The sequence below is a fragment of the Puma concolor genome, chromosome D2 (genome assembly GCF_028749965.1).
Source record: "Puma concolor isolate L17-30 chromosome D2, mPumCon1.1.hap2, whole genome shotgun sequence".
NCBI lineage: Eukaryota > Metazoa > Chordata > Mammalia > Carnivora > Felidae > Puma > Puma concolor.
In genome coordinates this window covers 10,407,606-10,435,358 of record NC_141677.1, presented here as the reverse complement: position 1 = coordinate 10,435,358, position 27,753 = coordinate 10,407,606, and positions in this window count along the sequence as shown.

The window sequence follows — 27,753 nt, the reverse complement described above, 5'->3', positions numbered from 1 at the left end:
TGTTTGTTATTTCCTAGCTGGAGCTCTGTTACTATTTGCTTTGGAATTATGTTTTCATGTATCTTACTTTTATGTGTAAGATAATCTTTTTCACACCTTATTTTTTTTTCTTTTATGACCTTTACCGTATCAGCCATCACTCATCGGTTTATATATTTGTCTTCCCTTCAACTTTGATCTTTTCATCTCTAAAAGATGGTTATTTCCTTCATTAAGTTCCTATAAGTTCCAAGTAACAAAAAAGAAAAACACTTTCAGACACATATAAGCAGAAGGAAAATTTCCTAGGATCATCTGTTTTTCAAAATGGAAAATAGAGGCCAAAAGTATCCCTGTGCTTCCTGAGGCTCTGAGATCAGGGCTGGAACTCAATGGGCCAAGGCAACTCCACCTCTAGGCCCACAGGCTGGCTTCTCTTCACTTGCTGGTGCTTTACTACTACATTTCCTGCAGACTGATTTATCAGATATTCTATGTTCATACATGGTAGAAAATAATTGCCTTGGTCCATGTTCCAACAGGCATTAAATAAAACCATGCTGTTCTGAATCCAAATTCCTGGGACTGAGGAGATTTTGTTCCAAGTGAGATTAGGAATTCAGCACTGAACCCTTCTCTCTTGCCCAAATAGCAGGGTTATACCTCGTACAAACACGCTATACACTCATCCCTTCTGTCATGAAAGACTAGTTTTAAGAGAAAAGGAACTTAGGCAGAGAACAATAGTGGAGCTATTTGTTTTAATCTCCGGGGTTTTGTACAATGCCTGGGACGCTGTAGCAATCCAGATTGGAAATGACTGCCTTGAACTAAGGCAGTGGCAATGAAGCTGGTGAGTAGGACAGTAGGAGATTGAGTCATAAATATTTAAAAGGCAGGAAAACAGGACTTGGTGATTAATAGGATGCGAGCAATGAAAAAGATGGCTGAAATGAGGAAACACTTTTATTTTGTAGATTCAACAAATAGAGAATCCCCTTAAGAGACACAAGATTGCATGAGTTGCTCATCAGGGTGTGGAATTTTAAATTTTGTAAACTATTCCCCTGGTGGGTGAGATAAATGTACTGTGTAATGTAGAGTGACTTGTGCCCATCTCTGTAGGGAATGAAGTGATTGGACTAGGTAGAGACCCATTCTCTCCTTCTATCTCTCCCTTCCTCCTGGCCCAGCTTTGCTCAGCAAAGGAAGTTTTTCCTGCATGATGCAGAAACAGGAGAACTTATGAAGAGAAATATGAGCCACTATAATTAAGCAAAGTAGGGGACATAGCAGGAGCCCCGCTTCACAGCACACACTGATTCATATAGAAGTAGTTGAACATTTTCTTGATTTGGCTGATAAATGCCCACTCCTCCAGGTTTAGGGATGAAATGATTGCCTACCACCTTTGCATCATGACTTCCTTCCATGGAGCTTGAGTGGGAACATAGAACTGTAGATTACTAAATCAGAGATTTATTTAGCAGACATCCTTGGCACAGGATTTCCTGCCGAAAATCTAAGCTGAATCCTTGCTTCTGAAAAGCAATTTTACAAACTTCTATGAGAACAAAAGAACAATCATGATGAAAAAATTATAGTTGTTTTGCTCTGTTTGTGTGCCTGTGTGTGTGTGTGTGTGTGTGTGTGTGTGCATGCGTATAGCTCATCTGTGCAGTAAACAGTAAGGTAAACCCAACACTCATCCTTTATTCCCAATTCAGATTTAGAGGGCAGGACAATGTAAGATCCCTCATCAGTGCTCAGATCAGATCCATAGTGATCAAATGTGGATAAAGTCTTATTTGTCAATGATCCAGACACATCTTCTGATACACCATCCATGCACATAGTCTGGGAAAATCAGAAGCTATAAGAGACTTTCATAGATGCCCTCTTTAGCATCGGCAAACAGAGGCTCTTGGATATCTTTCTAAAATTTTTTTTTTTTACTGTTTATTTATTTTTGAGAGAGAGAGACACACACACACAGAGTGCAAGGGGGGAAGGGGCAGAGAGAGAAGGAGACACAGAATCTGAAGCAGGGTCCAGGCTCTGAGCTGTCAGCAAAGAGCCCTACGCAGGGCTCGAACTCACTAACTATGAGATCATGATCTGAGCCGAAGTCAGACACTTAACCGACTGAGCCACCCTGGTGCCTCATGGCTTCTGGATATCTAATGCCAACCTGGCAAGGGAGGTCAGAAACCCCCTCCGGGTCAGAGTTTGAGGTAATCTGTGACAGCATAAGGGAGCATCTTCCCAACAAGAGACCATCTTTAGTGTGGTAACCAGAGCAGATGATACGTTTTTACACTAGAAGAGACAAATTAAATCACCTGATACATATTGTTTGGGAAAAACCACCTAAATGGCCCATATTATTGGTCTCTGACAAAAACTGCTGTACTTAACTGTATAAAAATTATTTCCTAAAGTCCAAACATACTGTCCATGTGCTTATGTTTGTATATGTACTGACAACGTACAACATTTGGACAGATTCCAGAAGAAACAAGAATGCCAAAGGCAAGTTGAATTTTTTTTTTTGTAATTTCAAAAAACATGTCGTTAACCAGTAGTACATACATCGCACGTATACATAGCATGAGTACATCGCATACATACATAGCATGAGTCCATATATCTCTATACATATACGTTCTTATATCCTCTTCATGATGGTATGTAATGTTGAGAAAAATATATAAAATATTTTTATGGTTCTGAAATATTTCTAGAACATGGAAAAAATTTCAGCAATATTATATATGTTTATCTGTGTTAAAGTAATCAGTCAAGGAGTCTATTAGACTGGGATAACTCTAATGCATTGGCAGCCTACTTAAGCTAACCCAAACCTAAGCCACAGTCAATTCCTATAAATGCTTCAAGGTTAAGAAATGAGAAACTTGAGAAGGACCAATCATAAACGGTCAACTGACTTTCCCAGAGAAGGCAACTGCCTAAGCTAGAGACAATCACATAATTTCCTTGCTTTGTTTTCATATCTGCTTTATAAAAACCCTTCACTTAGCTCCTGGGGGGTCAAGTGTCCCTAACCACTTTTAGAAGGGCTTTGCCTCCATCAAATTGATGTTCGTTCAAATAAACTCTTCAAAAATTTAATGTGCCCCAGTTTATATTTTAACTAAAGGAAAAACTCTCCTGCATTTTCCCACTCTCAATACTCTATTCACTTCTGATTGCCAAATCTGGTAGTTTTCCCCCACACCAAGAAATCCCACAATACCAGGTGGGTGTCCTACAATGCAATTCAGGTCTGACAGACTCTACCTGGAGATAGCATCAGAAGGAAAGGTTTGTCCTACAGATCCCCTCCTTCCCCTGTCTTCAGTCCTGGTAAGCAAGTACAGATTGTTACCAGTGATTCTGACCCACTGACTGGAAATTGGAAATTCCCAAGACCCCATCCTGTGGCCGGTCATTTGCACAGAGCTGCCTTTGGAAGAGATGCATGGGGCAATGCATGGAAGAAGGGGTGTGGTGCTTTCATACTTTCGTGGTACTTCACTAGTGTCGACCAACCTGTAAGTTCTGTGAACACCATCCTGGTGGTTTTTTGGGTTTTGTTCTTAATTTTTTTCATGTTTGTTTGTTTGTTTATTTATTTATTTAGAGCAAGCAAGAAGGGAAGAGGCAGAGAGAGAGGGAGAGAGAATCCCAAGCAGGCTCTGCACTGTCACTGCAGAGCTCCATGGGCTCCATCCCAGGACTGTGAGATTATGACCTGAGCCAAAATCGAGAGTCGCTGCTCAACCGACTGAGCCGCCCAGGTGCCCCCTGGTGGGTTTGTGTGGGAGTTTATTATGTGGGCATGACTAAGCATCAGCTTTTGGTGACTGATTAAACTTCCAGCCCCTCTCTTCCCCTAAGGGTCAGGACCTTGGCTGAAAGTTCCAACTCTCTACCACCCCCATCCTTGGGGGCTTTCCAAACATCACCTCATTAACACAAATGCAATGTGGTTGAAAGGGGCTTATTATGAATCACAAAAGGACTTTAAGGCTCTGATCACCTAGGAAATTCCAAGGGTTTTTAGAGCTCTGCCAGAAGGGAATGAAGACTGAATATATATTTCTTAATAAAAGTCACAATATCACATTACCCTCTCTGAAAATTTATTATTCATGCATATTAATTGTTTGTATGTGTGCATCTATTTTTGTAACAATAGCTCCTGGAGACTGATCCAATTTATTTAAATTTTTCAATTAGCTGATAATAGCAAGTTTTTATGAGAATAATAGTAATTATATTCTCTAAATGGACCTATTCTAAATTCAAATTAAGATAAAAGCTGAGTGAGAACAACTTACTGGGAAAAAAAAAAACTACCCTGGATTCTAGTACCTCAATAACTAATTCACTTCACAACACATAAGCAATGTGGTGCTACTTAAAATTTTTCTATTTTATGCCTTTATTATGAGGTAAATGTGTAATTACAATAGTGATGTACTAATTTTTGCTGCTCTCTTGAGCAATATGAAATTAGGCCAGCCTGAAATAACAACAACAACAAAAAAATTTAGGGAATGATTTTGTATAATTGATCTTATATTGTTTTCAGATTATATTGGAAATTGGTGATGGAGTCAGGCTGGGTCCAAGGACCCCGAGAAAGGTCCTGTCAGACCAACCAAGAGGGTTCTGGCTTTGTGCAGGATAGAAGTCAACCATGAGCAGAAGAAAGTGAAAGCGTGTATAAAGTAGTGTGAATGACAGAGTATAACAGGTGGAGTGTCTGGGATAATTGGAAAGGAGAGTGAGTCTCATTGTGGCTTGGGGTTAGGGGTTTATATGGGAAAGGGGTCCAGGGTATATGACGTTCAGGAATCCAGAGGAAGGTCTGATCAAACATGAGTGACAGGTATTATTTTATGAATAGCAATAAATAAGATAAAATAATAATAAAATAATAAATAATAAAAATAAAATTAAATAATAGGTATTATCTTACAAATCATCAAAGGCAGGGTGTGCTGAGCGTCAGCAGAGGCTGAGGAAGCTCATGTCCTGAAACATGTTTGGGATCCAGCTCTCCTTGATGTTATCAGGTGTTTGGGGACCTAGGAGAAACTCAGAGAATGATTAGCTTTCTTGCTTCCCCCTTAGGGTAGGACTATAGCTTCTTTAGTTTTTATTTAGACATAAGGTGAAATATAGAATATGCATAAGTAGGGCCTGGCAGGACAAGAGCAGAAATGGAGCCTTTCTAAGACGGACTCGCTTCTGCTCCCTCCTTCCCTTTTTGAGAAACTTTTCTTTAGTCTTTGAGCAAGGACCTGGACAGAGATTGCCGAATAACAAATTCTGAAAAGAATAAAATGCTATTTTCTTTTTCCTTTATATAATAAGTAATTTCAGTTCCCATATCTTTTAAAAGAATATTTTATGTAATTAAAAATATAGTTAGAGGGGTGTCTGAGTGGCTCAGTCGGTCAAGCATTCAACTCATGATTTCAGCCAGGTCATGATTTCAGGCTTCCTGTGATGGAGCCTGCTTGGGATTTTTTGTCCCCCTCTCTCTCTGCCCCTCCCCCCATTCACATTTCTCTCTCTCTCTCTCTCAAAATAAATAAATACACTTTTAAAAAAATGTAGTTTGATTGCAGAGGGATGTTTGTCCTGTTAAGAACAGAATACACTATGTAATTTTTTTTTGAAGTAAATAGCAAATTTTATGTAACTAAAATAGCACTGGTACATGGATGAATGTGAGTTATTTGCCCTTTAAAGTCAGTAATGGAGACACCTGGCTGGCTCAGTCATTAGAGCATGCAACTCTCAATCTTAGGGTTGTGAGTTTGAACCCCACATTAGGTGTGAAATCTACTTAAAAAGAATCGATAAATAAAAAAAAAATAAAGTCAATGATTAGACAAATATTTTAATTGTCAGTCATTTATTTTTTTTCTTTAAAAAAAAATAACATTTATTCATTTTGGAGAGACACAGAGGGACAGAGTGTGAATGGGGAAAGGGCAGAGAGAGAGGGAGACACAGAATCTGAAGCAGGCTCCAGGCTCTGAGCTGTCAGCACAGAGCCCAAAACGGGGCTCGAACTCACAAACTGTGAGATCATGACCTGAGCCATAGTCGGTCGCCCAACCAACTGAGCCACCCAGGGGCCCCAATTTTTTTCTTTTATCTAAAGTAAATTATGTTATTGTCCAAATTGGAAGAGTGTGTCTTATCATGTGGAGACCAGTAGAATAGAAGTTAATTCAAGGATAAATTTAATTCCCTATTTTATGTAAATCTCTTTCTAATCAATGCCACATCTTTCATACGTATGTCTCACTTTTGTTGAATTATTTTTAATTAGACAATTTTAAACTTTAAAAATATTTTTTGAAACCCAAGAAGTGAAGCATTGCAAGAATATGTTTCTTTTTTTTTAAATACTTAAAAATATTAGGCAAATGTATTATTGCAATGGCTACTCTTTCTTTCTTTCTTTCTTATTCTTTCTTTCTTTTTCTTTCTTTCTCTTTCTTTCTTTCTTTCTTTCTTTCTTTCTTTCTTTCTTTCTTTCTTTCTTTCTTTCACAGAGAGAGCACAAGTAAGGGAGGGGCAGAGAGAGAGAGAGAGAGAGAATCTCCACGTGTGGAACCTGACTCGGGGCTCGATCCCACACCCTGGGATCATGACCTGAGCTGAAATCAAGAGTCTGGTGCTTAACCTACTGAGCCACTCAGGTGCCCTGCAGTGGCTACACTTCTTAAATTTAAAGCGATTGTGAGTGCCGCCGACTACACCCTGCACGAGATAAGATGCAGAAGTGGGAAGCTGCTTAGGTTCCAACAGTGGCCATAGTCCTGGGAGTGCTGCGTCACAATTCTTCTCCTAGTTGATTACCCTTCCTCAGGCTTCTGGTTTCCATTTCCTCCTCAGACCAAAGCTGGCCCTCACAACCTCTGTGGGGACCTCCAGGCCTTCTGCATCTGTTTACCACCAGCAGTTCTGTTACAGACCTGACTCACCCCAAGTTTTCTTATAAACAGTGATCCCATGGCATATGGCCAACCAGCAGGGTGACTTTCATTTTATCCCAGGAACCTGGAAAGTAGAACCTGATTTAGTTAGGATTAGAGAAGATGAGATTGGCACGGGGCAGGTGATTTAGATGTAGGCAGTGGGCTGTCGGCACAGTGGACCTGGGTTAGAAAATTTTTAAATGGTCAAAAGTAATTGTTAATCAATAATTAAGGCACAATCATTATAAGAATGGTTCAGAAAATAAGCATGGGTATAAGAAGGAGAAAAAGAGGAAGAGGAGGAAGAGGAAAAGGAAGAAGGGGAAGAAGAATGAGGAGGAGGAAGGAAGAAGCAAAAGTATTGAGTGTTCTCTATGTGCCAGATACTCTTCTAAGCTCTGAGTATTGCATACATTATTCAACTTGAAAAACAAGCATACAAATTTTTTTTTTCAACGTTTATTTATTTTGGGGACAGAGAGAGACAGAGCATGAACGGGGGAGGGGCAGAGAGAGAGGGAGACACAGAATTGGAAACAGGCTCCAGGCTCTGAGCCATCAGCCCAGAGCCTGACGCGGGGCTCGAACTCCCGGACCGCGAGCTCGTGACCTGGCTGAAGTCGGACGCCTAACCGACTGCGCCACCCAGGCGCCCCTGAAAAACAAGCATACAAACAAACAGAAAAGATCTATGATATGCTACTTTATTCTACTATTCCCTTAACAGTGCATGCTGGAAACAGTGGTCCCAAATCAATGGAACAGCCAATAAACCTTGTCCAAACAAAACCAAGAAGCATAGTATTTCCTTGTGATCCAAAGCAAAGCATTTTTGACTCTTTAGCAAACTTGGGCTGTTGGTTAGGTGTTTGGAGAGATATTGAAGGACATTCACATGCATTGTTGGATTTCAAAGAAATGAGGTGAGTGGTTGTGAAACAGGCACCAGGGTGGACAGAAGCCTAGCTCTGTAACTAAATAAGCAACATGCTTCAGGCAAGTGTGTGCCTGGGGGCTCAGTTCCCCACTGGCCTTATCTCTAACTGATCTTCCAACTACAAGAAACTGTAACTACCAAATTACTTAAGAGAATAACTGATACTTTACAAAATCTTACAAAATTATTTCCAGTGCCAACGCTTCTAACGTTTTGTCTGGTTGTTTTGTTTGTTTGTTTGTTGCTTGTTTGTTTGCATTTCCAGAAGATGTTAAATGAGTAAACACTTTGCAGTTTGTAAAAACATGAAGCAAAGACTACCTATTGCTGAGTCTCACCAGTGTGGTTCAGAATAAAACTGCTGTGAGCATGATGATTTCCCTGGGTGAAGAATTGGCATTTTTGAGTTTCAAGAAGCTTCACTGTCCTCCAAAAAGATTGGGACTAATGCCGATTTTTGCAGATGGGTCACGTTATCACATACTGAAACAGAAAGCAGCTGTGTGCTTTAATAAAATAATTTCAGACAATTTTCCTCAAAAAAGATGCATGAGAGTAAGGATGCCCACCACTTCATGCTTTTGCCACTCATTTTCCTGTTTTTGAAAACAAGGTAGCCTGCAGACACGGGGCCCATATGGCATTTTTATTTTTAGTCCACGGATTTCGAATGGAAATAGGAATTTTGGGGTTCTCTGCAAGAGTCAGCAAATACACAGAGTCCAAAATATTTTGGACTCACTTTTCTGTATCGCTGCAGTCAACCAGAACTGAGAAGTCCTGCTCTCTTTAAAAGGGAAATGTGCTCCCCAATTTGCCATTGACTTTTAACCATTATCTGATAATGTTAGACAAAACCAAGTCAGTGATGTTAACTAGACAGCAGTTGGGAGTTTATGTTTTTGTCATTCGTTGACATTATTCTCATATATTTTTATAGAGACATACTTATTAACATACTTTACAATATTTGTCATAGAATACATTTTATAAAATTTGACAATCTATGAACTAAAAGTGTGTTATTCTTGCAAATTATCTATTTTGCATTATAATAAGAGTAACTGAAGGTATGCAAATATTACGAAGTTTCATTCTAACATCATGTGCAGCATAATGCTTAAGGGGAATCAACATAGACCACGAAAAAAGAATTTTATTCAAAATTCTGTAAGCATTTGGCTATAAGATATTTCATTAAGCTTTCTATTTAAAAACTTTTTTTAAGTTTACTTATTTTGAGAGAGAGAGACAACATGAGCGGGGGAGAGGCAGAGAGAGAGAGAGAGAGAGAGAGAGAGAGAGAGAATTCCAAGTAAGATCTATGCTGTCAGCACAGAGCCCTACACAGAGCTTGAACTCACAAAACCATGATATGACCTGAGCCAAAACCAAGTGTCAGATGCTTAACTGACTGAGCCACCCCATTGTCCCTGCACTATTTTTTTTTTAAGTTTATTCATTTATTTTGTGAAGGAGAGAGAGCACAAGCAGGGGAGGGGCAGAGAGACAGGGAGAGAGAGAATCCCAGGCAGGCTCCACACCTAGTACAGAGCCCCACGTGGGGCTTGAACTCACCAACCACAAGATCATGACCTGAGCTGAAACTAAGTCAGATGCTTAACCAACTGAGCTACCCAGGTGCCCCTTTCATTGAACTTTAAGTTAATATTGGTGGAATAATCAAAGCAAATATTTTCCAGGTGCTAAATCCTAGTTCACTTGAGTTTTAGGGCTACAGTCTAGTATGTCATCATCAGAAAGCATGCATGAAATAATGACACCCACAGGCACACTTAACAGCAAATAATTCAATTCAGTGCTTAGTTGCAAATGTGACTGTCCTGTCATGGTGGCTTGGGCTTCCCAAATGGCTCCTGTCTCTTTGTAAACTATCGATAGGTCTAGAAAGCTGAGTCAATGAAAAAATACAATACTGTCCAGAGTATAGTCTGACCCTGTCAAACAACACCCAAGTTCAGGTTCATGTGTCCTCACTTGGAGGTGATTTGCACCCATGTAAACCTTCACTGTCTCTAAAAACACTACTTTTCATTACTCCAAGTTTCCTCCCTCCACATATTAAAAGAGAAAATGAGGTCAGAGGTGATAGGTACCAGCAAGATACATGTTTTTTGTTTGGTTTTTGTTGTTGTTTTCTTTTTTTTTCTTTTCTTTTCTTTCTTTTTCTTTTTTTTTTTAGTATAGTTGATACACGATGTTGCAGTTCCAGGTGTACAACACAATGATTTCACCAGTTTATACATTATGCTTCATGCTCCACAAGCATAACTACCATCTGTCCCCACACAATGTTGTTTCAATAACACCATGTTCCATATACTGTGCCTTTTATCCCTGTGACCTATTCATTCCATAACTGGAAGCCTGTGCCTCTCTCTCCCCTTCACCCATTTCGCCCATCCCCCCACTCACTTCCCTCTGACAACCATCAGTTTGTTCTCTGAATTTTTACGGCTGACTCTGTTCTTTATTTATTTAGTTTCTAGATCTGAAAAGATATTTTAATGTCTCTCTTTACCAGAAAGAGAAGTATCCACAGGAAGTTGGAGAATGCAGATCAATGAGGTTTGCTTGTTACATGTGAGAAAGAAACACAATTAGCTGACAATATTGAGAACAATTCAAACTGGTTAATTTAATGTAATAGTGCTACACAAACAGCTACGACTCTTTTATTCTCATGATAATGAATCCCATGGTGACATTCTGTGTTTATACAAATTTCATTTTACATTGGTACTTTCTTATAATTATATCTTTAAAGAAATTTTCAAATTTATATTGTTTTAAGTAGAAAAATCACCATTTCAAAAACAACATTAAATGTATAGAAGAATAATTATTCAATTAATTTTAATATTTAAAGGTTTAAAAAAAACTTTTTAATGTTTATTTATTTTTGAGAGAGAGAGAAAGAGACATAGCACTAGCAGGGGAGGAGCAGAGAGAGAGGGAGACACAGAATCTGAAACAGGTTCCTGGCTCTGAGCTGTCAGCATAGAGACCGACACAGGGCTTGAACTCACAGACCATAAGATCATGACCTGAGCAGAAGCTAGACGCTCAATCGACTGAGCCACCCAGGTACCCCTAAAGGTTTTTTTTTTTTAACCAGACTTTATTTTTTAGGGCAGTTTTAGGTTCACAGCAAAATTGAGAGGAAGGTACAGAAATTTTCCATATATTAGCCTACTCTCACCCATACCCTTTTCTATGATCTACACTCCCCGCCAGTGGTCCATTCCTTACAACTGATTAACCTGCACTGATGCATCGTTATCACTCAAAATCATTGCTTACACCAGGGCTCCCTCTTGATGTTACACATTCATTCTATGGGTTTGGACAAATGTATAATGATAGTCACCATTATAGTATCATCCAAAGTATTTTCAGTGCCCAAAAATCCTCTGTGCTCTGCATATTTATTCCTCTCTCCTCCCTAACTTCTGGCAACCACTATTTTTTTTTTTTTTTTGCTGTTTCCATAGTTTTGCCAATTTGATGTTTTTTTCTTTTTTTTTTTTATTTTTTTATTTTTTTTTAATTTTTTTTTTCAACGTTTATTTATTTTTGGGACAGAGAGAGACAGAGCATGAACGGGGGAGGGGCAGAGAGAGAGGGAGACACAGAATCAGAAACAGGCTCCAGGCTCTGAGCCATCAGCCCAGAGCCTGACGCGGGGCTCGAACTCACGGACCGCGAGATTGTGACCTGGCTGAAGTCGGACGCTTAACCGACTGCGCCACCCAGGCGCCCCTGATGTTTTTTTCTAAATGGTAAGACATAGTATGGCATAATATGATGCAAGATTTGCATATGCTTTCCTTATTCTTGGAGTAACCAAAAAATGACAAATATGTAAATAAGTTTTCCAAGTAGCAAAACAAATCTCTAGCAGAGGCAAGAATTTGCAATCAGCTTTTTTCTTTTTAATACTGCCCAATATTTTTCCACTTTGGTATATCTGTTTCATGATCCCAGCTGATGCTTTCGAGAAAACCTTGTACAAACCAGTCGAACTCATTTAACATAAAGAAATATTATATTAACTGATTTTAAAATATATATTTTTTCTTTTTCTTTTCAAAAAAATTTTTAATGTTTATTTTTGAGAGAGACAGAGACAGAGTGCAAGCTGGGGAGGGACAGAGAGAGAGGGAGACACCCATGGGGGCACATGGGTGACTCAGTTGGTTAAGCATATGACTCTTGGTTTCAACTCAGGTCATGATCTCATGGTTTGTGAGTTCAAGTCCTGCATTGGGCTCTGAAGCTGGCTCCAGGCTCTGAGCTGTCAGCACAGGGCCCGACGTGGGACTCGAATTCACGAACTGCAAGATCATGACCTGAGCCAAAGTCTGCTGCTTAACTGACTGAGCCACCCAGGTGCCCCAGAATATATATATAGAGAGAGACAAAGAGTATATATTTTCGGAAATTGCTTTTAGGATCATCTTCCTAAAAGGAATTTTCATTTAAAAAATTTTAAAATTAAGAAATGGATTCTTCTTAAAGTTGGGCTCTAGGTATTTAGCTAGGGAAAGAGACACTAATCAGTAGAAGCACTTAAGGGACTGTCTTTCTCTGGGTCGTTAACTCTTAGCAGGGGAGTTGAGTTGTCAAATGAAGAAATCCATGTGAAGTGAAATAGAGTTTTCCACTTCATGTAAACTGCAGTTAAGAATGATGTACATTAGCATTTTATAGCTTTGGGGGTCATTAATTTGGGTAGCAAAAATAAAAATATTGAAACAAATATTTTCATAATCATTTATTAAAATCGAAGACCCCCCCCTTGACTGTGCTATCATTGCAAAAATGTCCATTCATTAACTGTTTAATCATTCAGTGCCTATTTTGTACTCACATAACAGTGAATTCTTCTAACCTGACCCAAACCTTGAAGAATTATCATTTCTCATTTTTCTGGTTTTTTTTTTCTCTTTGTTCTCAAACTTGGATGATCTTATCACATATAGCTTTAAAAATAATCTATGTACTGACAACACTGTGCATCTCAACTGTAATCAGAAGGATTCAAAGAAATTTATTGACTTTAGTAATTATTTGGAAAACAAGTGTGCTAGAATTTGTCTGTACCAAAACCCCACTGTTTATTATTTATTAGCACAAAATGATCTATACTTAATCTCAGCAGCTCAGGAATGTACTTTCATGAGTGCTTATTCTAGGATCTGACGGGATGGTAGCTACTCAAGAGAAACATGTATCATGCAGAAGTTGAAAGTACATGGGAACCTGGGCATCTGGGTAGGTCAGTTGGTTAAGCTAAGATTTCAAAAGTAACTTGGACAGGTGGTGAATAGGCAGAACTTACTTGATTTAGGATTTCTTCCTTGGCTATCTATGCTAGGCTAATGAAACTAATAAATTTAACCATTTTTTTTTTTAATATTAAGCATGTCAGTGACTCTAATTGAAGCCAAAACAGAAGGAGAAATCAAGAATAAATACATACAAGATTAAAAATGCAAAGCATTTTTTCAAAAAAAAATGGTAAAATGGGTTTTTATTTGGATTAAGTCAAGTAACAGAAGGTAGCACTTAATGTTGCCACTTTACTTGCCAAAGAGGAATAACACAACTCACATTTTATAATGATCTACTTTATAAAAAAAGTGCATGAGTGGATGAATTACCTGTCCTCCTTGGTTAAAGGTTTTGATTGGTTTATTCATGTTTTATGAGTTTATGTAATTAACCTATTCATATTTAATAAGTGTTTCTGTTATCAAGAAGTTGTTAGCATTTATTTTATACCAAATTAATTTTATTTTTATTTCCCTTTGTCTACTGTGCTTCCTACAAGGACTCTTGATACAATAAAATTGGATTTCATGATAAAGCAGTCAGCAGCAAAATTCCAGAAATGTGTAAAAATATTTCATCACATTGTATGACCTGTATGGAAAATAATAATTCATGAAATATAATCAATATGGATGAGAGTTTATAAAAATGTATGTCTGCCTGATTCACAGACTGATTTTGGATATTGTCACACTTCCTTGAGTCCTAATGAAATTGCCTATAGATTCATGTGGTCTTTTGCCATTTTTGTAAATACCAGCTAACTTATTTTGCCCATTTTCCAGGTTATTTGTATTTTTCTCTTTAAATGACAAGCGATCCTTAAAGCTACATTAATACAAGAAATATTTATTGAGACTCTGCTATGTGTCAAGCATGGTTTTAAGCTCCCCAGATATACACCAGGAGATGATGCAGACAAAATATCAGTGCCTTCACAAACTTAAATTCCAATGCGGTGGTACAGGGAAAGACCATTTAAAAATAACAGTAAATATCACATCATATCAGATGGTGTGAACTGGAAAAATAACGGAAAAGGGGGCTTCAGAAAGCTGGGGGAAGCTGATGCTATTTGCATTTTTATAAGGGTGCCACTTTACAGGAAGACTTGAGGGAGTAATCCATAAGCGATCTTTGGGGCGAGATCTCCAGGCAAGGAAAATACGCAGTCGAACTCCAGGAAGGGCTGAGTGTTTGGCACATGTGATGCGCAGTGAACAGGTCACTGTGGGTGGAACTCAGTGAGCCTCGGGAGGAGTTGTGGGCCGTGAGGCTCCAGCAGCACTGGAGGACCCGGGTCACACTGGGAAGGCTGGGGCACTGGAAGGGACTGGGTTCTCTGCGCGGAAGGAATGAGGAGCCTTAGAGTTGAGCGGAGGAATGATGCAATCAGGCACGTTTTCTCTGGTTTTGTTTTCATTCTGGTGGCTGTGTGGAGGACCAGAGAGGAAGCAAGGAGACCAGTTCCGGGTAATGTAAGAATCCGAGGGAGAGAGGTGTGTGGTTTGTAAAGGGCGGGAACAGCGGCATTAATTAGCTGTGATAATGATCTGTCTATATTTTGGAGGAAGGTTTCCTGAGACGGGAGGTGGTGCATGAGGGAAAGGACCCCAGGCGACTACTAAGTTTTGACCCGAGTAACTAAAAGGATGGATTTGCCATTGTAGAAGCTGGAGCACCTTGGATTGGACAGTTTTGGGGAGAGGATAGAGATCAGGAGTCTGTTTGTAGACATTAATCTACAATGGCTATGAACCATGAGTGAAGATGGCCATACGCTGTTTGAAATTCAGTGGGAGACTCCCAGACTGGAAATAAGTGTTTGAGAGCTGTCAGCATAGAAATCTCAAAATCATGAGAATAACCGAGGGAGTGGACATAGAAAAGAGGTGCAAGCATCAGCCCTTGGAGTTTGGTGTTCCACTGAAGGTTGGATTTTAAGGAGTTTTCAGGGATGTGGCAGAGGGAAGGCAGGAAAACACAACATTATCATTGTATGTGTTGTGACAATATTTGATACTTCTCCCTCATTTACATCTGTAACTCACTGGGAATTGCGTTTGTGTTAAGTGTGATATGGCATGTTATGTTATCATTTTTCCCTTTCCCTTTTCCCAGCAACATTGATGAATGGATTTCCATGTTTCCTCTATCTGCCTTGTCAGATGTGGCCCGATGAGGGATCCATAAATGAAAGTGCCTTGTTTCTGAAGTCTACAATTTGTCTCATGTATCCACTTATGTACCTTTTTTCCAATAGACCTATCCTTAATTATGTTACGTCTGTTAACGTATTATCTACTAAAGAACATTTCATCATGTATTTTTTAGCTACTCTTGACCCTCCATTCTTCTACGTGTTTTAGAATTAGTTGCTTAGGTAGTGGAAAACACCAAAATTGGTGTTGTTTTTGGTATGTGTTGTATTTACAGAAATAATTTGAGGATAATTAGAATCTAACAATATATTCTTAGTATATTTTGTAAGCTTTAAACTTTTTTTTTTTTGATAAATTATTACACAGATTTTAATAGCTTTATTCCCAGGTCATTTTTGCTTGATTTGGGGGTTTGCAAATTATAACTTTTCATATCTGGCAGTGAGTTATTGTTATATAAAAAATTCGGTTTGAGATTTTCTATGGGCTAAATCGTATTATCAGTAATCATCTCTATTCTAATTATCACGTATCTTATTTTTTTTTCTTGTTTTCAGCACTTCCTCAGACTTATATTAAAATACTGAAAAGAAGTGATAACAGAGAATGTCTTTTTCCTGTTTCTGATATTAAAAGCAGTGCTTTCAATTTTCACCTATAGACACAGTTCCTATAGGTTTATGGAGATGCTTGTTATGAGATTAAAGTTCTCAGGTATCAATATTTTGTGCAGAGTTTCTATCATCAGTGGGTCTTGAACTTGTACTTTTTCTACAGCTATTGGTATAATTTTGCTTTTCTTTTATTAAACTGTAAATAAAGGAAATTATTGTTTTCTGTATCCCAATATTACGTCAACCGATAATAAACTAAATGAGACATGCAGTATTAATTTTTGTACATTGCTGAGACTTTTGAGCCATCTGTTCATTGAAGGGTACGTGATTCAAAATAGTGCTGCTGAGATGTTTGTTTTTCAAAAGGTCTAAATGGTCGGTCTGCTGTATAATTTCATTGCTAAACATTTAGGTCCCAACGAAGACAAGTGTCAGTCCCAAGAGAGGGCACATAGAGTCTAGGCTCACAGTTTCCCCAACAAGCTATAGATACACAGCAAAGAGTTAGCAAATGCGGAGGTGTATGCAACAGAGACTGCTCTAAAGCCGCTATCCTACTCAGTACCTGCATGTTACCCTAACCATGCATAGAGATTAGTTTCCTTCCAACCAAGGGAATAGGTGCTTTTAGTCTTGTCCTGGACCAGCCACTATTTGTTCAACCAGATTGGATATCCTGCTGGCCAGTCCTTTTGGAGACCATCTGCACAACTTTTATTTTTTTCTCACCAAAAAATGGTTTTCTGATGTGTAGCATGCCCTGAAAAGAATGTCTTTTTTAAGTTACTCTTCTTTAGAGAATGCTTCTCTTAAAATCTGTGTGTTCTGAATATCAGAATGTACACGGCAATGATCCCTTATGATCCAGTGCCCAGATTTCTATTTATAAAATTAGAATATGGGATATTTTGGTTGGGGTTTGAAAATAAAACAAGATCAACAAAAAAAATGCACAAATTGATGATGACTGTATATGATTTATATGGTTATCATATAGTTTTAACCTAATAAAATAGTAAAATTAGTAAAATGAAATAGATACATTTTATTGGATTTCTAAAATGGGGTAACTAAGGAAAAATTAATGGTCATAATTGTCCTTTTTTATCTTGTTTTATCATCTTGTGTACTTAACGACCTTATCTGTAGCATAGAATACCCAAGAGTCCTGCTCGGAATCCTTTAGTGAGTAAATGCAAATGCCACAATTTTTCTTCTGCAATTTTTCAACCGCCATGCTCTGACTGCAACACCACCAACTCTACTTAGGAGGAGAGTTGCCTTTCCCTGACATTTGTAATTCTTTGTGCATACAGGAAGAGCATCTCTGTGTCTGTCCAGGGCAGACATGTGGATTCTGTTTCTCTAGTACATCCTGTACTGCAAGTGACTTAAATTATTTTTCACTCCCACCTTGGGAAGGAGGACGCAGTTCTCAGTTGGTAACTCAAAGTTAGCTCTCCCCTTGAATTCCTGTGAACATTCCTGAACAGCACAGAATTGATTGTTTAATCGTGTCATGTTGACATTCATGGAAACTTCCTGTTAGTTATTTAGATAAGGAAAACAAAATTATTGATAATAGCAATCCAAGAGAATGAATTGGATAGTTCCAGATGATACAGGAAGCCTAGCATTTGCTGTTGCAAAAGACAACCAGCATGGGCTTTGGGATTTATAGAGAAATATGTTATGCCTATAAATAATTGTATCTAAAAATAGTATCTTCATATTTTCACAGATATGTCCCCTATATGTCTATTTTTGTGTAACAAGTCACCTGCCTTTGTAATATTAGAACCCCACCTTCAAATTCTGTTCTAGTGATCATAACATTTGTGCCGTTAGGAATTTTCTGGAATCAGTATTGCTTTTGCTGCAACGTAATAGTTTCTTGTCTATTTTTACTAAAAATACTGTCCTCCTGTGGATTGAAATATCTTACGTCTCTTAGTTCACCATTTCCACTTACCACTTACGCTTCTGGCTTCATAGGGAGACCAAAACACTCGGGGAATGTTCCCTGAGTTGTGGTTCAGCAAATTGCTGTTCACAAAAATGAAATTGCTGAAGTAAAAAATGCTTTTCAAGAAAGACTAGAAAATTGTGCTGGAATAACTGCAGACCGAATGGTCCAGCAAAGACTGTTATAATCTTTCTTTTCATTTTGTATTTTACTGTATTTTTTTCATATGAAATTTATTGTCAGATTGGTTTCCATACAACACCCAATGCTCATAATGTGCCTCATAGAATCTCACCCCTCTTTCTTTGCCCATACTCCCTCTTAGCTCCATGCCTCCAACTACCCATTAGTAAATTGCCAGAAATTGACTAATATTAGGAAATGTTTTTCTTTCTCTATTTCTCTTCTTTTCCTCCTCTTTGTAATTTTATTCTTAATAGGTACTTTTTGAGGACATATTGGCCATATATAACAATTACTTCATTAGAGAGCATATGTGTTACCTTACTAATCCAAGTTATTATTTATCCTAAGAAAATAATCGAGCAAATTCCAGCATGTTCATTTAAAAGTGGTTTATATTAGGGGCGCCTGGGTGGCGCAGTCGGTTAAGCGTCCGACTTCAGCCAGGTCACGATCTCGCGGTCCGTGAGTTCGAGCCCCGCGTCGGGCTCTGGGCTGATGGCTCAGAGCCTGGAGCCTGTTTCCGATTCTGTGTCTCCCTCTCTCTCTGCCCCTCGCCCGTTCATGCTCTGTCTCTCTCTGTCCCAAAAATAAATAAACGTTGAAAAAAAAAATTAAAAAAAAAAAAAAAAGATTTAAAAAAAAAAATAAAAAAAAAATAAAATAAAATAAAAGTGGTTTATATTAGCTCCTTCCACCTCCCCATCCTCTGTCATGAAGGAAACAATACAAATGTTGATAAATAAAATAAACTTTAAATGTAGAGTATGTATGGGGCGCCTCGGGTGGCTCAGTCAGTTAAGTGTCCGACCTTGGCTGGGGTCATGATCTGGGAATTTTTGAGTTTGAGCCCAACATCAGGCTCTCTGCTCTCAGTGCAGAGCCTGCTTTGGATCCTCTGTCGCTGTCTCTCTCTGCTCATCCCTTGCTTGAGCATGTGTGTGCACGCGTGCTCTCTCTTTCTGTCTCAAAAATAAATAAACATTTAAAAAAACTGACAGTATATACAAACAATGTATTGCTAAGTTTTGCTTTAAAATTGTGATGTGGACATATAAAGAATATATATGCACAGGCACCCATTTTCATATATGAAGATGTTCAGTCTGTAGGGTTAATAAAAAAGAACAGGCACAAAATTTTATTTATATTATACTATTGTTTGAAAATATATTATATATATAATACCTACATATATGAATATACATATACAGAGTATTATATCTCTCAATATTCATATGTATACAGTAAAGGTTAGAAAATATTATACCTTTGCCTATTACTGTTGTGCTGATCTGTCAAAATTTTCCAGGACTCAACTGGAAAAACTGGATGCTTTATTTGGGTAGTTATAATAGGGAGAACATTTTTTTTTTAATTGTTTTAAGTTTATTTTTGAGAGAGAGAAAGAAACAGAGCACAAGTGGGGGAGGGACAGAGAGAGGGAGACACAGAATCCAGGAAGTAGGCTCCAGGCTCTGAGCTGTCAGCATACAGCCTGATGTGGGGCTCAAACCCACAAAACATAAGATCATGACCTGAGCCCAAATCAGACACTTACCCAACTGAGCCACCCAGGCGCCCCCAATAGGGAGAACATTTAAACATGAGAAATTAAAAGGACTTTATAGGAGACAGAAATAAAAGTGCAGATTATCATCAGCAAGTTGGGTTGACTGTATTCAGACAGATATTGCAAAGTTCTTTTTCTTTGTGATTTAACTCATCTCATTAGCCATGTTCTGTTTTCAGAATTGTTGAATCAAAAGAGGAATTTAGAGGTAGTGGATTAGTCCTTAATACCAGAAGGCAAGTCCTCAATATCAGTGTAAGTTTATTTTGAGAGAGAGAGAGAGAGAGAGACAGAGAGACAGAGAGACAGAGAGAGAGAATGAGTGGGGAAAGGGCAGAAAGAGAGGGACACACAGAATCTGAAGCAGGTTCCAGGCTCTGAGCTGTCAGCACAGAGCCCAACATGGGGCTCGAACCCACAAATCATGAGATCATGACCTGAGCTGAAGTCAGAGAGGCTTTACTGAGCCACCCAGGTGCCCCAATATCAGTGTAAGTTTAGAGCAGGAAATTTGACAATTCTCCATATGTATATCACAGGTAATTTTTATTATCTGCTTTGAAAGTATGCATTTTATAATAAAATATTTTAATAAAATCTTGCATGATTTATTTTCTCTGGAAAAATTATATGTTTTGATACCAAAATTGGTTATATTGAACAATGAAAAGGAATGGCTAATCCAATAGAATGTGTGCAGGCTTACCATTCTCTGGATATTACTGTAAAACAAATTGTAAACTTAAATAAAAAGAGCAACTTGGCAATTAATAGAGCAACTTTTATTTTTATTATACAGAGAGGAAGACAGAGACAGAGTTGGTGGGGAGCATTTTATTTGGCTTAAACCAAAATTTCATTAGACTTCTCCAATCTTCATTGAAATTTCTATCATCTCTTGATTCAGATGTAAAGTGATACATATTAAGAGTGATTCTTTTATTATTGCATTACAAATATAAAACATACTATTTTATTCCTCTTGTCATTGGTCATATTAGTTTATTAAATCCAAATTTTTGGAGAGTAGAAAAATACACAATAAGTTATGGGTAACTGAAAAAAGAGACCATAAAGAGCTACAATATGCAAAGAGAAAATAAGTCAAATAATCATGAGTATTGGTTTATACAAAACATGTATCTTCAGTCTTTATCAATTACTTAAATTTCATATGAAACTATGTCTTAACTTAGTCAAAATGGAAGTAGTTTTGATTTTCTCAGAACTCAGAACATGTATGCAAACATCTAGTTTTGAAATTAATTTTTGCATCATTATTTCTGTGACTCTATATATGCACACCATATATTAAAATTATAATAGTATAAATGTATTGAGGACTGACTGAAGACAGTTCAGTCATAATCTTTGTGACTTCCAGTTTCCTACTTTGGGAAATTTGGGGGACTTCTCGTCTTAGCACAGAGGAGCAGAGAGCTGAAAAGAGCTTTGGTTTAAAATTACAAGAGAAAATAGTGCGCCAACTTCAGATAAAAGACTTTCACAAACCCATTGTTGCTCTGAGGTCACAAGGCAGACAGGCATGAAAGACACCTTGAATTCTATATACATCTGTTGAAAGATTAACCTGGAAAGGTTTAAGGAACGGCTAACAGCAGAGTGTGGGTTACTTTGAGAGTGTGAAAGCTGGGAGAAATGCTGACATAGATGGTCTCTTGCTCGTGTGTAGGGCTTTCTCCCAGGAAACCCATTAGGCTCTCGTGAAGACTTTTGGAAAGAATCTAGAGAAAGTTTCTTCCGTGTTGGAGACGAAGAGCAGCCATTGTCAAAATATAATCAAACTCCCCCCCCCACCCCGTTCCCCTTTACCCCATCTATTCTACAGAAAAAGAGACTACACCTTCAGGGATAGGCACTGGAAGAATCCCACTGCATGTAGGGGAGGGGAACTGAGGCCATTGACCAAAACTATACCCATAACTGTCATTTCTCCTAAGTAAAACATAAATAAACACACACTAAAAAAAGGAAAAAAAATAGAAAAAGCTTAATCTGCAAGGAGAAAGTCCTCAAAACTTACTCCAAGGATACTGGTGAATCCCCATTGCACTGAGAGGAGTGGAGCAAAGGGAAAAATATAGAAACTTCAGCTCCAGCCCTGGAAGAGGGACAGGTACACTTGTGAAGGCCACATCCCAGAGACACAGGCCACGGTATGTGTCCAAGATGGACGTTGATTGGAACATCAGGGAATGCGTATTCTTCCCTCACCAGCATGCTGACAAACCTCCTTCAGAAGGACAGGGATACAATTGGAGAGAATCAAGGGAAGACTGAGGAGAAGCACAAAAGGAACACTAGAATCAAGCAAGGGCACAAACATGAAGTATCACTAGAGGAATTTGAAGTCTCCGGTACCCTTAGCAGCAAATTCCGTCTCTGCTAACCATAGCAACAGAAAATGTCAAACTCACCCAAACTCTTGACCAGATTAATACAAACTTCATACTAAAGGTTTAGCAGAAGGAAGTTGTACTTATCTCCATACGTAGAATACACTTACTTCAGTACCCGTTATCATAAACAGTAGCTACAGACTTCCACAAAAAAAAAAAAAAAAAAAAAAAAAATCCAAGCATAGCAAAAAAGTATAGCAAAAGGCAGAACACAGCATAATTAAAAGAGACAATGGGGCACCTGGGTGGCTCAGTCATGATCTCAACTTCGGCTCAGGTCATGATCTGACGGTTTGTGAGTTCCAGCCCCATGTCGGGCTCTCTGCTATCAGTGCAGAGCCCAGTTCAGATCCTTGGTCTCCCTCTCTCTCTCTGCCCCTCCCCTGCTCTCTCTCTCTCTCTCTCTTTCTCTCTCTCTCGGTCAAATAATAAATAAACTTAAGAAAAAAAAAGAAACAGATAATTTTCAGAAACACACTCAGAGACTGACTTGACATTTTCAGATGGGGAATTTAGAATATCTATGATTAATATGTTAAAGCTTTTAATGGGAAAAATGAATAGCATACTATATTAGGTAGGTAAATTCAGCAGAAAATTGGAAATTAGTAGAAAAACATAAATATTAGAAATCAAAACACTGTAACAAAAATTTAGTATATCTGTGACAATCTTATTAGTAGATACTTCCAAGGAAAGAAATAATTGACTGCCAAATAATCCACAGAAATTACAAAGAGAAAAAAAGTGGGGAAAAAAAAAACCAGAAAGACTTAGTATCCAAGACCTGGGGGACAATATTAAACACTTTTGCATGGACATAATTGGAATCCCAGAATAAAAATAAAGAGAAACTAGGGCAGAAGAAATATTTGAAGAAATAGTGTCACAAATTTTCCACTGAGTCCCTAGGAACAGCTACACCTCAATAACAAAAAGCACAATTAGTGTCCAGGTTTTGGTTTCTAAATACCATTGGCCGATAAAAGGAATCATGGCTCTTTGGAGAAATGGCCAATTTTAGGGCCCAGGCATGGAAAATATGACTTGAACCCAGAGCATCTTATAGTACAAGAGAGTAAGGATTTCAACAAACAATAGGGTGGAATCATATCAAAGGGAAACAAGAGGCAAACCTAAAGGATTTTTCAATAATCAAAGCTAGAACAATCTGATAACAAAAGAAATACTATGGTACTATAATAAAATAAATATTCATGAGTCTATATTGGTAGAAATGATTGAATAAGTAAATAAATGAGGAGGAAGGAACAAATTTTCCTTAATGCAGAATCTCAAATAATGTATGCAGATAACCCCCTCTGGGAAGTGTTGCTTCATCGATTCCCCAATATCCTTCAAGTATATGCTAAATTTAATGGCTCACTTCTAAACAATAAAATGTAGAAAGGGAAAAATAGTAACTAGAGTGGAGAAACTTGACAAACACTGCTTTAACCAAGTATCAAGATCAACATCAGAAGTGTCATGTTGACATTATATAGCCCATACATGATGTAGTGAAAAGGATACATTTCCTCTCTGTTAATTTTCCCCAAACCCTTGGTCTAATCCTTAAACAGGTTTAGAAAAACTCAAATTGAGTGACCTTCTGCAAAATACCTGACAGTACTTCTCAGAAAAAAGTCATGAAAAACAATAAATGACTGAGAAATTTTCATGGACCACAGGAGGCAAGGCAACAACATGAAATATAGAATCTTGTACTGGGTCCTAGAATTTAAAAAAAGGCATTAATGGAAAAGTTGGTGAAATCCAAATAAAGACTGTTTACATTAAGTTTATTTAATGTGCCAATGGTAAGTTCTTGGTTTGACTAATGTACTGAGATATGTAAGGTATGAACATTTAAGGGTCAGAACTGGGTAAGAACTATCAGTAATACCTTTCACACCTTTCTGTAAATCTAAAATTATTTCAAAATTTTAAAAGATAATTAAAACTTAAATGAAACTAAAATATACACATATATTAAGTAACTCAGGAAAAAGTAGTTGTTAAATTAATGAGATAAAACTTGAATTTTTCTTCTTGTAAGTAATAATAATAAGACCAAAGATAAAATATGGTAAAATTTTTTATTACCACAGTAATAAGAATCAGCACAGTATAGAGCAAGAGATCTGTACGATATTCTTCCTACAACAGGTAGACACAAAAGGGTTTCTCAGATTATATCCAGGACTGTCCAAGACTATAGGTAACCATTTGGCCTCACATTTATAATGATCTATTAATCCATAAATGGTTCCATATTTGCCTGCCTAGTTTGAATAGGTCTGCCACATTTTTGGTTCTCAAACCTACATGTTTGAAAGTCAGGTATGAGACAATAAACATCACTTTCTCAGTATTTAAGAAAGTGAGAGTGATGAATTTCTGTGTTTATCATCTACCACAAGATATATATGTATGTATGTATATAGTGTATACATATATAGTGTGTGTGTGTGTGTGTGTGTGTATATATATATATATATATATATATATATATATATATATATATATTCATTTATTTTGAAAGAGAGCGTGAGCAGGGGAGGGGCAGAGAGAGAGAGAATCCCAAGCTGTTCCCATGCTGTCAGCACAGAGCTCCACACAGGGCTCAAACTATGAACCGTGAGATCATGACCTGAGCTGAAATTAAGAGTCAGAAGCTTAATCAACTGAGCCACCCAGGCACCCATAACATATATATATATATATTGTTAAGTGTTTGTTCTCCTTATGGATATACAAGTTTCCCACCATCAAAATTGAAACACTCAGGAAGTAGGCCCACCTGTTGCTCAGTGGGTTAAGTGTCCGGCTCTTGATTTCAGCTCAGGTCACCATCTCACGGTTCCTGAGATTGAACCTGACATGGGGCTCTGTGCTGTCAGGAGAGGTTGGGTTTCTCTCTCTTCCTCTCTCTCTTCGCCTCCCCTGTGCTATCTCTCTCTCTCTCTATCTCAAAACAAACAAATAAATAAATAAACATTTAAAACATTCAGGACAGGAAATAGAAATTCTCTTAAAATCTTTGCATCTTTTAAGTAACTGAAATAGAATATATTTGGTCCAATACTGAAATGAATGAATGAAACTAAAGTTTTATATACTTTTATATTTTTCATCTCTTGTTAGTTGGTTTTGTCATCCCCAGTAAACAAGACTGAATTCAAATAATTTTATGGAAGACATCCAGTTGTGATATAAACCTCAGAGGAAGTAGAATTACTGTCTTGAGAATAAACGTTTCTTACAAATTGAAATGTGTGAAATCTAATTTATTTTTTAAAAGCATAAGCAAGATGTTTGGTGTTTTAAAGATTGAAAGTTGTATTTCATGCTCTCCCCAAACATCATACCATTGGAGAAATTACTGATCTTCTTGGAGTTACTTCCCTAATTGAAAAGTTACCTCTTGAATATAATCTAGAAATTTTAAATGTATGGCTATTTAAATATAAAGTGGTTTCATATAATCATTAACATCTATTGGGGAGGAAAGTTTGTAACTCAATTAAGATATGAACAAAAAGCTTTATATGCTTATAAAACATGATGTCTTTATATCTTACTATTATGGATAAGATAAACACATTTCACCCTAGCATATAAAAGGCAGGAATTTGATTTCAGAAAGACTGACAAGATCTAATTTACTGACAGCTTTTTTCAGAAACTAGTTGGGATTCAAAGCTAAGGCCTTCAGATCCCTGAGATTATTCAGTAGAAGCAAAAAAAGTGTCAAGATTTTATGAGAGAGAGAGACTTAAAAAAACAAAAACAAAACAAAACAAAAAAACGGGGAGGGATGCCTGGGTGGCTGAGTCAGTTAAGCATCTGACTTCAGGTCAGGTAATGATTTCGTGGTTCATCAGTTCCAGTCATGAATCGGGCTCTGCGCTGACTGCTCAGAGCCTGGATCCTCCTTCAGATTCTGTGTCTCCCTCTCTCTCTGCCTCTTCCCTGATCAAGCTCTTCTCTCTCTCTCTCTCTCTCTCTCTCTCTCTCTCTCTCTCTCTCAAAAATAAAATAAAAACATAAAAAAAATTTTAAAAACATTTGGAAATTAAACAACACAATTCTAAATGACTCATGAGTCAAAGACCATGTCTCAAAGACAATACAAATTACATAAAATTGAATGGAAATATAAATGCAAAATAGCAAAATCTGTGCGGATGCAGGTAAAACAGTGCTGAGAGGGAACTTTGTAGCACATAATGCTTAAGTTAGAAGAAAGCAAAGGTCTCGAGTCAATAATCTAACTTTCTTCCTTAATAAAGTAGAAAAAGGAGAACAAAATAAACACAGGCAAGTAAAAAAAAAGAATAATAAACATGCTAATCAACTAAATTGCAAACAACAAGCATAGAGAAAATCAATAAAATAAAAAGCTTGTCCTTTGAAAAAAATTAACAAAATGATAAAACTGAAAAAGGCAAAAAGATGAGGCACAAGTCAATACTAAAAATGAAACAGAGATATGAAAATTGACTCTTTATCCAGTAAAAAAAACAATGGGATACTATAAGCAAATTTAAGCTCATAAACTGGACAATTTAGAGAAATGGATCAAATCTCCAAACTATTAACTACTAGAGCATTAAACATTTGATCTGAAATTTAAAATCTGTTGAAAGTGAAATTTGAAGGCACAATAGTTTTACTGAAGAATTCTACCAAACATTAAAAAAAAATAACATGAATTTTACACAACCTCTTCAAGGAAATAAAATAGGAGTGAATAATCCAAACCCATTTTATGGGATCATTATTAGCAAGATACAAAAACAGTAGACAGTACAAAAAGGAAAACTACAGAGCAGTATCTCCATGATTTTTCCTGGAAAAAAATAAAACTGCAAGAAATATTAGCAGCTGAATCTAACAATGCATGGAAAAGAATGATATACCATGACCGAGTGATATTTATATTTGGTATTCAAGTTTAATCCAATATTTGAAAATCAATGAAACCATATCAATAAGCTAAAGAAGACAAACAATGTAATTACAGAAAATGATGCACGAAAAACGGTAGATAAAATTTAATGGCTATCGCTAATAATAGTTAAAAATTTTTAGAAACTGAGGTATTAAGAGAATTTTTCTCAACTCGATAAAGAACATCTTTATGGTATGGTTGACATCTTTTAAAAAATTATTTATTTTATTTTATTTTATTTTATTTTATTTTATTTTATTTTATTTTATTTTATTTTCGAGAAAGAGAGAGAGGGCGAACAGCGTAGAGGGGCAGAGGGAGAAAGAGAGAAAATCTCAAGCAGGCTGTACGCCCAGAGCTGAGCCTGATGCAGGGCTCAATGCAGGGCTACATCGCACGACCCTGGGATCATGAACTGAGGCAAAATCAAGAGTTGGATGCTCAACCGACTGAGCCACCCAGGTGCCACTACAACTAACATCTTTAATAATGAAAGGCTAAGCACTCTCTTTCTAACTTTAGAACAAGAAAAAGGATGTCTGCTCTCCTCATTTTTATTCAACATGACATTGGAAGTTCTAGCCACTGCAATAA